This window comes from Octodon degus, unplaced genomic scaffold, assembly GCF_000260255.1.
Source record: "Octodon degus isolate 3935 unplaced genomic scaffold, OctDeg1.0 scaffold00234, whole genome shotgun sequence".
NCBI lineage: Eukaryota > Metazoa > Chordata > Mammalia > Rodentia > Octodontidae > Octodon > Octodon degus.
In genome coordinates, this window is record NW_004524810.1 from 1580386 (window position 1) to 1590453 (window position 10068).

Here is a 10068-nt window from a genome sequence, read left to right on the forward strand (position 1 = left end):
GCCCCTGCCGAGCCGGCGCCCCGGGCCAAGGGCCGCCCGCGCCGCTCCCCCGAGAGCCAGCGCCGGAGCAGCTCACCTGAGCGACGGAGCCCCGGCTCGCCCGCGTGCAGAGGTAGCGAGCCCGACCCTCCCGCCCGGCTCCCGAGCCTCCCGCTGCTCCGCTCGCGTCCGAGGTGTGCAGCGGCTCCGGGAGCCTCACCCCTTGCGGTCCTGCGCGCTCGGAGGAGCGTGCTGTAGAGCAACTTTTATCCTACCCTCCTGCCGCCCGCAGACTTTCTCTTCATCCTTCGTCCGCTTCGGAAGGTTTTTCAGTGCGAGAGCCGATCCGCCCTCTGCTGTCTTTGCTGTTTGTAGTCAGGGAAGGAGCCGCTGGGCGAAAACACTTAAACACGCACACGAACTATCCAGCGGCGGCATAGGTGGTGGTAGTAATCTCTGCAGCCTCTTTGTGCTTTCCTGCAAAGTTCCTAACGTGCCTGTAATTATATATATTTTTTCTTTTTCGATGAACTGGTGGCGTTAGTTCTGGTGGATGGGACAGTTTTGAATATGCAGTTGAAGTACAGTGTGTAGGTTTCTTTTCATGCGCTCTCCCTACTTTATATAGTCACGCATCAGAGCATTAGTACACTAGAAACGGCTTGTGCCCAACTCGTGGTTTTCATGATACATTTCTAAAGACCTATGTGTGGAGTGTGTGCACTTTTGTTTCTTTTCCGTTTTTAAGTACGCTTAACAGTTCAGTTGAGCAGTGTAAAAATCTCAAGTTTGTTGTTTGTTAGGTGTCAAAGGTAGTGGTGAGCTGGTGGATGCTCTGAGCTTCCCTTAGTGTTTTCTGTTTTGGTTTTGTTTTCTGTCTAGGGACTGTGTGCGTGATCTAGTTGAGTCCTCGGGGAGAAGGAGAAGATTAGCCAAAACAGGGACCTAAAACCCATGAGGGAGTGGAGTAGCTAATATTAGATTCCAGTCTAGTTGCTGCTGCTGCTGCTGCTGCTGCTGCTGCTGCTGCTGCTGCTGCTGCTGCTGCTGCTGCAGCTGCATTGTGGAGGGAAGGGACCATACTGAGTGGAAAAATCTCTGCTTGGAAGGTAGAAACACAGTCAAGTATTGTGCAGTATAGTGTTTATGTGGTATGTGGATTTTTTTTATGGAGTGTTTTGATGAAGGTGTTAGAATAGGAGAAAGTGATTGTGCCATGATCACAGTTTTGGTATTTTTAGTTTTAATATTCCAGACCTGTACTTAGCGTGTTCTTAAGGCGCTCCATGGCGAACCTCTCTGGAGGATGTAGTGCAGTGGGCTCTGTATGTGAACACTGAGAAATCCATCCTGTAATCTGTATGCACCGGGAGGAATTCGGTCCCCCATTCCTCCCCCAGGTCAAGCCAGCTGCTGCAGAACTGACATCCTCCAGCAAATCCTGAATGAATGAATGAAAACAACGTGATCGCCCTAATAATGACCACAACTGAACACACATCTTTGGCTGTATTTTATAGAAAAGGCCACCATTTTCTAACAGATTAATGCCATACGCATCTCTCCTGCACATTTTCTAGAGCTGTACTAAATGAGGGGCGACCGAAAGAAAGCGACAGTTACATCCATTTTTGAGCGATTTAGCTTTAATAATGCGTAAATTGAGTTTGGGGATTTTCTTTCAGAAACTAATGTAAGAGATAAAACAAGCATTTCAGCTTGTGTACAGAGGATTTTTGTGGGCAGATAAGTTTAGGCAATTGCTGCAACAATGTAATAGTCATTGCTTACCTCTTTTCCCTTTTGTTGATAAACAGTAACATCTTACAACAGATAATAGTACAACTTGTTTTCTGAGTCCTTCAAAAGCCCTAATTGCTTAGGAATTACATGGCCCATCATCAAGTAGTTTTAATGAAATTTGCGATCAGGCTTAAACTCTCCTCTTTGTTGTAGCATGGTACATCCCCAGTTTAATGCAATTTTAATGCAATCATGATGAAAACACTTTTCGGAGTCTGGCTGTGCAATAGACAGATTTGCAGTGCCAGGGAGCTTGTGTTGGGAATTGAAGGTGTTTTTCTTCTAGGGATTTTTTTCTTTTTCTTTTTCTTTTTCTTTTTCTTTTTTTTCCTGTTTTTAACACCAGGTGGTTTTGTCAGTGCCTTCCATTGAAGTGATTTTGAATGCAGGCTCTTGTGTTCCTAATTTCCCTGATTCTATTACCCCTGTGTTTCTTCCCGATGTCCTGCCTTGTTCCTTTCTACCCATATTAAAACTACACAGCTAATCTATTCTGTCCGCTCGCCATTTAAAATCCATAGTCTAGTTGATTTAATTTTTCAGATGATCAGTTCTGCACGATTCTGACTTGAGTGGCTCCTAGCCTCCACTGCTGAGGGCTCCTGCCGCTGCCACTGCTGCCGCAGACACTGACATCACTCTACTGCATGAATGAAAAACAACAACGTGCTCCATTTCTTTCTCTGCTCTCCACCTCCTGCCTTTTCTGCACATTTCAGGGCCTGTCTGTGTATTTAAGATGATGGTATTAGGTTGCACTTTGAAACTACATTTAAAAATATTAAATTAAGTAGATGGAGGCTCAGGGGATATGTATATGGGGCATGTTGTTTACAGAAAGCTTCAAGTGCTATGGGTATTTGATAGGGGTGACATAACTGAGCATTCAGTCGTATGAATTTGAGCTGGAGTGATGCCTATGGAAGAAAATATAGAAGCTTTAAATAATTTTTTCTGTAATTCTTTTACCAGGAAGAAATTACAACATAATTTTTGAACATATGTCTTTATTTCTCTCTAAAACATTCTTAATATGCATATTTATAGGGTTATGGCTAGTCTAATAGACAAGTGAGATTTGGATCATGTCCCAAGCTAAGGAAAACCTGAATTCTATAAATAGGAGCAACTTTGATATTATCCTGATGCCAATTTTTACAAGCCAGCAGAAGTAGTAATTTCTCTTAGGGTACTGTAGTCTTAGATGGTTACTGTAGCGGAAGAGGCACAAATCTGCAAAGCACCTGCACTGTGTAAATGACATGGAGTTGTGCAAATTGAAACTGTTTCATTTGTGCTCACAAGTCATCCTCTTTTTGTTGGTATTTTTTTCTCCTATACTGTTACAACTTCAAGGTTTGTTATTTATATTCACTTCTTTACTTCTGCCATTAGCACAATGTCACCCTCCCCCTTGTTTGATTCTGAAGCGTCTTGAAATGTTGAGTGACAAGCTTCTGAATGCGTCCTCAGGCTCCCTGTGATGTACTTGTGATAGATGTAAAATCATAAAGTATTATGCAAATAGTTATTTTTTTGTAATGGTAATAGATAAAGTCTATCTTTGGGATAAACAGAATAACTCAACTGAGATTATAGCAGAAGGTTAGTGTTAAAATTAATGATCTTTAAGTTAACATCAGTAGTAACCAAAAGAAAAATGCAGTACAGTTGCTTCTTTATGAAACCTCATACAGCAAAACCCATGGGTTGAAACACAGAGCAAATACAGTTTTACTATGCAAGATAGTAAGTAGCAAGTGCAAATCAAATTTTGAATGCCCTTGTTATTTATTTATTTTGCAAAGATTGAACATTAGACATCTAAAACAAATAATTGCCCAAGAGTATTCTGGTTAGAGAATACTGGCTATTTTAAGTGTACCAAATCTAGTTTAAAAAAAAAAAAAAAGGAAGAGCTTGTAACTTACCAAGCTTCTGCTATGAAGAATAGTAAGTGCTGGTTTCTGATTAACGTGTAAGTGTTATTTAGGCCTACTACTTTAATAAATTGCTAATGCTACAATGAAATTTGAGTAGAGTCTTCCCTGAGTATCTTAAGAACTTCATTGTTTTACACACAAGGAAATTATATTCCTACTTTGAAAGATGGTAGGAAGCCAGGCAACATTCAGTGTTGCATGACTACAGGCAATATTTATGTCTGTGCTTTCTGATCAATTCATTTGCTCTCAGGTTTTTATCTCTGCATTGAAGTCCTCTTTTTGAGTGATTTTTTTTTTATGCTGTACCCACTTGTGGAATGCAAACATTTAAAATAACTTTCTCTTCTTTCAGAGATGCTGAGATATTATTTTCTTGTGAAGTTTATTCAGCTGGTACTTATGGAGATTAAGGTTCTGCCTCTTCTCTTTTAAATTAATTTTCTTAGAGTTCATCAAGGAACTTGTTTCAAAGCTTTCCTGTACTAGACTGATAAATGTGTTGAGAGACTTTTTCTGAAATAATACTTTCAAATACTGATTTTGGGGAAGGTTTGCAGCCTAGAAGAAGTACACTGAATTGTAACAGTCATTGTTATTTATGGACCCAGTTTCCCCCATCAGTTCCTGGTGTATAAAATTTCTAGATATTGAGTGAATAGCAATATAGATAAGCCAACTTCTAGTTAATGAATCTACCGTATTATGTTTAAAGATTATAGTCCTCTCAGATAACTATTTCTCTAAATGTCCTGAATATTGACTATATAAGATGCATAAAAGCACCTTAAGTTTTAACTACATACAGCTTTATGTGTATATGTTGACCTAAAAATAATTTCATTAATTATAGTACTTTTCACCCAAGGACATATTATTCACTAGTGCACATTTCTACAAAGACTAAACATAAATTAGGATTTGTACATTGAATAAATCTTGTATGATAGCAACTTCTCTGTGATTATTTGTGACAGATAATATAGACTACATATGAATAAGAAAATAAAGATTAGCCTTCATGCAGTCAGTGAATCAGAAATAAGTAACCACATTCAACAAATAGGAGAGGATTTTCCTTAAGTCTGAAATTTTTAAAAATTCTAAAAGTCTATTTTACTAAATCTTTTACATTCGCCGATAATCTTCCAAAGAATACATACTAATGACATTGTTATTAATTTTAGCTCAGTCTTTTCTCCAGAGCTTAGAATTCCCAGACACCATCAAAATAGGCTTTTCCTCAGTACCTGTCCTGGGTCTGTGCCAGGCTCACTGTCTTTTGTCTGCAATATATAATTTTATTCTCTTATTAAATATCTAAGGAACCAAATCACTGATGCTGTTTTCTCTTGTACATACAGTTGAATTATTTTAACAAAAAGTTCAGTTACTGTAACTTATTACGCTTGAACTGATCTCCCAAAAGTAAGCAGAGGCAAGACAGCACTACTCATCTGCTGACGTAGAAGCACTAGGTAATTGGTGGAAGGGCGAGAAGCCGCCCGTCTTTTCCTGTGCCCTCTTTCTGGGCCCTGGAGAGTGACGATGGCTTTGCTCATCACCCTGCTGTTCTAAAATAATACATATGCTTATTTTGCAAAGTTGTAATGGGATATTGATAATGCTGAAAAAAATCTACCAGTTTTACTTATGAACAAATTATAGGAAGATACTTTGCGAGATATCGTTTTATTTTAGGAAGAACAAACAGGGCAGATACTTTTAAGAATTGCTGTTTTGCTTCAAGGGAATGTCACTGAGGGCAAATCCAGGAGGAGGCATGTGCAGGAATACCTCGGTGATATATGCTGTGTCTCTAATTGTAGGTCCGAAAACACTTATTTGAGCACTAACTATATACTAAGCATTATAGCTGTATACTCACTTCTTGCTGATTGAACACTTTCAGTCAACGTGAAAGTGGATTTAGAATTTGGATCTCGTGATTCTAGATCGACTGTTGTTTCTAAGTCTGAAAGTTTGATGTTGATCATTAACTGCAAGTTCTTATCTTAAAAATGATTAAGGGATAGGTTTTCTTTTGTTTTCATGGCAGTGTTACACTGTGCTGTGATATGCTTTGACATTTTTAGAATGTCTAAAAACGTGAGCTAGTTTGGTGAATCTAACTGAAATTAAGTATGGAAGAACTGGCCACTTTTCCTGATTTTGATTTCAGAGATAAATACAGACAGATACAGAGATCCTTGGCCCTCCTTGCATGTAACCAAAATCTGTGCTGTCCTTGAATTATATTGTAGTGAGCAGAAGTTCTTTTCTCCTTTCATAAATATTACAGTCTGTTGTATGTGGAAGCAAACTGACACTGCTTCAGTAATCGCTAAGTAGCTACAACCCTCAAGTGATTGTCTCCGTAACTAACACTGGATTAAGCCTTCCCCAGAGCCAACACTTCTGTCTGCTACTTGTGGGCTGAACTCTGAGTAAAACTGAATGAAGCGCCACCGTGATTCACTTTATGACTTGCCAAAAGTAAGATTGAGTTAAACTTTAGTGAAGGCGAGGTGTGGTGGTGCATGCCTGTAATCAGAGCACTCAGGGTTGAGACAGGAGGATCACTGAGTTTGAGGCTAGTCTGGGATACAAAGTTGAGTTCAAGCCCAGCCTGAACTGTATCATAAAATTCTGTCTCAAAAAGAAAGAAAATAATCCTTTAGTGAACCCGTAGTTGTGTGGCAAGGTTAGCGTCCCAGATTGTCTGCCGTGTTATGGAATGGTTAGGAAACTCACTCAACATCTAGTTGTGTTTTACAGCTGCAACTAAAAAAATTCTACAACTCGTTGGCCTGTTTTTTTTCACTATAGATTGAGGACTTGTCAACTACTGACAAACATATTATTTCTATGACATAAACATTTGATTAGTCCTTTAGCTAATTTTAACTTTTCTATTCCTAAAGAATTATTAATGTACTCCTTAAAAAAAAAGTGGCTCTGTTTAGAGTACATAGGACAATTAATTAAACTATATATTTGATGAAATGAGTGCTATAGTGAAGTGAAAAATCACAGTGAATGTGAACTGAGTGGAGCTGTGCTGTATTCTATAAATCTGCATTTGGGATTATTTGCTCTTTTTTTTTTTTTTTTTTTTTTTTTTACATTATTTATTTGATGCAGGGTCTCGCTACGCAGTTCAGGCTCGTAGTAGTTGTCCCATCTCAGCCTCCCCATGGCTGAGATTACAAGGGTGAGCCACCACATCCAGCATCTGGTACCAGGGATCAAAGTTGGGTCCTTGTGCCTGCCAGGCAGGCACTTAGACCACTGAGCTATCTACCCAGCCCTGTTTGTTCTTTTTTGATGAAAGTAGAAAAAGCATCTATGGCCACATTATTACTTGATAAAATAAGCTGCTTTTTTCCCTCTAGAGTCAGTTATCAAATTAAAGTCCAAAGTAATTATATTCCAAGTGGTTCCATAAAAGTTTAATAGTAACAAATGGTATACTGGGAAATACCAGATTTTGAGTCAAGAGACTTGACTATTTTCGTGTTTTAACATTTGACTTAGAACAAGTCACTAACCCTTTGCATCTTATTTTCTTTATCTTTAAAAAGAAAGTAATGTTGGCTGTGTAAGATTCTGTTTGATTAGAGAATAGATTCTGCTAATGGAAAAAGTTATTAGCGTAGTTGCTTTTTAATGAATTAGTTATCACATGTTAAGCTTTCGTGTCAGTCACTAATCTTTACTGGGACGCCATATAGGATACTTGTATTACCATCTTCAAAGATGAGGAGGTGAGCTCCTTGGAAATGAAGTATTCTTGGCCCATGATCAGGCTGCATACATGGAGTCCAGAGGGCTCTTGTATACACTCTCAATTCTGATTTTCTGATAGCTGGAAGTTGGGTTTAGAACCCAGTTAGTTATGGGGCAGGAAAGAATGCACATGGGTTATCCCACTGCCTATACAGTGAAGGCATAGAGAGGCTAAAATTAGCTTGGGGGCTGGGGAAGAGAAAGCTAAATAAACCTACACTCTGGCTTGCACACAATTAAAACAGCTCCGAGTATCCCCAGTGATTCAGGCCCCAGGTAGGCATATAAGAATGCCATAGCACTGTGAAACCTTCCTGTGCTGCTACCCAGCTTTCACTTCGGTCCTTAAAGGACCCACAGCTTTAGTAAGACAGAATTTAACATTTACTTTTTCAAAAGTTTTTTTTTTTTTTTTTTTCATGGAGCACTCAAAGTCTGGGTAACATAACTTTTTTCATACTTTACACCATAAGCTTTAAATTTAGTATCATAAAGCTCTAATTTTCCCCAACAATATGAGTGCTTATGTCTTTGCTTTTAAAAAATGATTTTGTTTGTTGAGATGAGTTCTCACTGTGTTGTCCAGGCTGGTCTGGACTCAAGTGAACCTGCCACCTCAGCCTTCCGCTTGCTGGTACTACATACAGATGTGTGTCACCAGATCTGACTCATCTTTGAGATTTCAGCAGCATTTAAAATAGTGTCTGCATATATCCTGATGTGGTACAGTAAGGCGTACAACCTTAAATTTTTTTGCTTTATGTATACATGGCACTTTTAGGTTTGCTGATATGACACAAAATAAAGTTCAGTTTCTAGTTTTAATAATTTCTTCCAGAATGGACATTTTTATGAGCATAATTTGTACTTACAGTAAGCTACCTTTATCGTCAGTGTATTGAAAGGAAATGAGTCCTTTCAATATTAGAGATTCTGTTTTTGTTAAGAAATTGAAAGTTGCATAGATTATATGATTGATAAAGTTCTTATAACCTTTCTTCTGTAATTGTTTTTGCTTTTCATATGTCAGTTTGCAAGCTGAATAAAGTAATATGGGCAGGGCTTAGTCGCTCCAGGTTACATTGGCTCAAGCCATAAAAACTGTTACTCTCATGCAGACCCGTCGATTGATCCTTCCGTGAAGGCACAAATGGACCATTGCAAAATACCATGTTTCAGTGTTAGCTGGCTTTCTGTAAACAGAATATATTCATGACAGTATTATTGCTATTTTTGTTTGTTCTACTGGTTTTTGTTTTGTTTAGGTAGAACCTTGTTATACAGTTCAGGAGGGCCTTACACTAGTCTCCTGTCACAACCTTGCTAGTATGCTAATATGCCTGGCTTTATTCTCTTTTGCTAAAATACTTTTGGGATGTGTGACCTGATGTATCTTTTTCTAGAAAGAATTCACTACTTTCTTGCTCTAAGTCAGATCATGTTAAGCATCTAGAACTTTCTAAGAAGGACTAGCAGACTTTGGTAAGTGTGGTTTTACTAGTATTGTAAAATTGGGGATTTAGATTGAACTCAGGCATTGTTTAGGAGTAGGACAAATATTCTGCAATATTTTGATCATGCAGCTTTAAAAACTTACTTAGTTTTATTACTTTACATGCCAGAGTGACCCAGTAGTAAAAATATACCTACTTCAGTTAATTGTATTTGCTGATTGTGCTTTTTTTGAGAACAGACATCCAAATGTTTATGTAATGATTAGCCTATCTTTAATGTATGTCTGGCGATAACTTCATTTAAGAAATATTTGTCAAGTATTGGGCTAGTTGTTGGCAGTACACTGGTCAGTAAAACTAATGGATTTTTCTCTTCAACACAACAAATACTGTATTTGTTGAGCCCCCATGACATGTGGAGAACTGTAATTCTTACAAAGTATGTATTCTAAGTATAATTGATGAACTCACAGTCATATTTCTGAACTAGGTAAATTTGTTTAATATTTGCTATCATTTGACCCACTATTTTCTGAGCTTTGGGCTTTGTGTATGAATTTTGATTTTACGCTTACCTTTCTAAGAGGTTTATGGTATTCCAATTGGAAATTTCTACTCTGTATATTTTTTGTTGTTTCTTGCAAAAGTTTGGTCCTGTGGATTCTCTAATATATAGAGATCTAATGTGTTTTGCTGCCTGTACATATTGTCCTACTGTTTGGCTTAAGTGGATGTCACTGGCCCTTTCTGTCCCTGAACGTGGATACACACATATTGTGGAAGAAGTCAGAGCTGCACTGTTATATGTGGTTTCTTCTGTAGTGGTGTAGAAATACATAATAATAATGTTATACAATAAAACATAAAGACAGTGAATGTCCTGCGAAGCAATTAAAATGAACAAATATTAAAATAAAAATTTGCACTGATTAAATATCTACTATTACTGAGCTATAGTGGAACATGGTCAGCTTTTCATGTATATCTGCTTGCTCAGTATCTTGGTTGAATGCTTAGTGATTTGCACCACCACGCCCAGACTCAGTTGCCATCTGAGTGCGCCCTCGGGGCTGGTCTGGCAAGGCATGCCTGGGGATTGA

At 38.3% G+C, this 10068-nt stretch overlaps 1 protein-coding gene across 1 annotated transcript in view; it reads left to right on the forward strand.

Annotated features, from left to right (window-relative positions):
• The first annotated feature begins 6 nt into the window (after nucleotides 1–6).
• The window catches only part of Glcci1 (glucocorticoid induced 1), an 84299-nt gene continuing 74237 nt past the window's right edge, over nucleotides 7–10068 (forward strand). The window contains exon 1 of the mRNA XM_004645643.2: nucleotides 7–112. The gene's annotated coding sequence lies outside the window, so the exon portion shown is untranslated. The remainder of the gene's footprint in view (nucleotides 113–10068) is intronic.